A 942-nucleotide genomic window follows, 5' to 3' on the forward strand; every position below is an offset into this window, starting at 1 on the left:
GAACACCATGAGATAAATCTGTGAAAACCCCTTCATTAAATCAGGAGTTAGGTGTTCAATTCGGGGTTCACGTCCTGTGCTTGTCTTTGAGAATTTGCCTCTACTCCTCTCTACTTCCTGTGGCTATGGGTCCAGCCACACAGAGGAGGAGAGAGAGATCAGTGGAGGTCTTACATGAAGCAGAAACTATGTTACCTCAGATGGACTTCTTAGATCAGGAGTCCCCAACCCCCAGGCTACAGACTGATACTGTTCTATGGCCTACTAGAAACCAGGCCACACAGCAGGAGGTGAGAGGTGGGTGAGTGAGTGAAGCTTCATCTGTATTTGCAGCTGCTCCCCAGCACTAGCATCACCGCCTCAGCTCCACCTCAGATCATCAGGCATTAGATTCTCATAGGAGCACTGGTCCCTGGTGCCAAAAAGGTTGGGGACCGCGCTCTTAGATGATTAAATGAGAGTAACCGCCCTCCTTGTGATAAGACAGACACAATACCAGTTTCAAAATCTACCATTATGACCTCGTGAAGAGCTAAAAGAAAAGTAAAACCTAGTCTACGGCCATGCCACCCTGAACGTGTCCGATCTTTTCTGATCTCGGAAGCTAAGCAGGGTCGGGCCTGGTTAGTACTTGGATGGGAGACCACGTAGGAAGACCAGGTCCTGAAGGCGTTAAAAAAAAAAAATGAAGTAAAGTAAAACCTTCCATTCGCGCTCATGAGAACCAAGACTGAAAACACACAGGATTGCCTTGTCTTTCCCTCTGAATGAGTCCTGTCAGGAGGAGGTAGTATATCAGTGCTATGTAAGAGGATGAAGGTGTGGGTTACAGGGTGCCTTACAGTCTCTTAGTTTTCCCCACTCAACTGTATCATTTTCAGTTTAGATGCTGGGTTTCCAGGACTCAAAGATAAGCTTGAACTAAACTTGCATAGAATGGAG

General features: G+C 46.8%; 1 pseudogene; it reads left to right on the plus strand.

Annotated features, from left to right (window-relative positions):
• Positions 1-553: 553 nt before the first annotated feature.
• LOC111734408 lies at positions 554-672 on the plus strand (annotated as a pseudogene).
• Positions 673-942: the final 270 nt, after the last annotated feature.

Source organism: Pteropus vampyrus, unplaced genomic scaffold (assembly GCF_000151845.1).
Source record: "Pteropus vampyrus isolate Shadow unplaced genomic scaffold, Pvam_2.0 Scaffold1132, whole genome shotgun sequence".
NCBI lineage: Eukaryota > Metazoa > Chordata > Mammalia > Chiroptera > Pteropodidae > Pteropus > Pteropus vampyrus.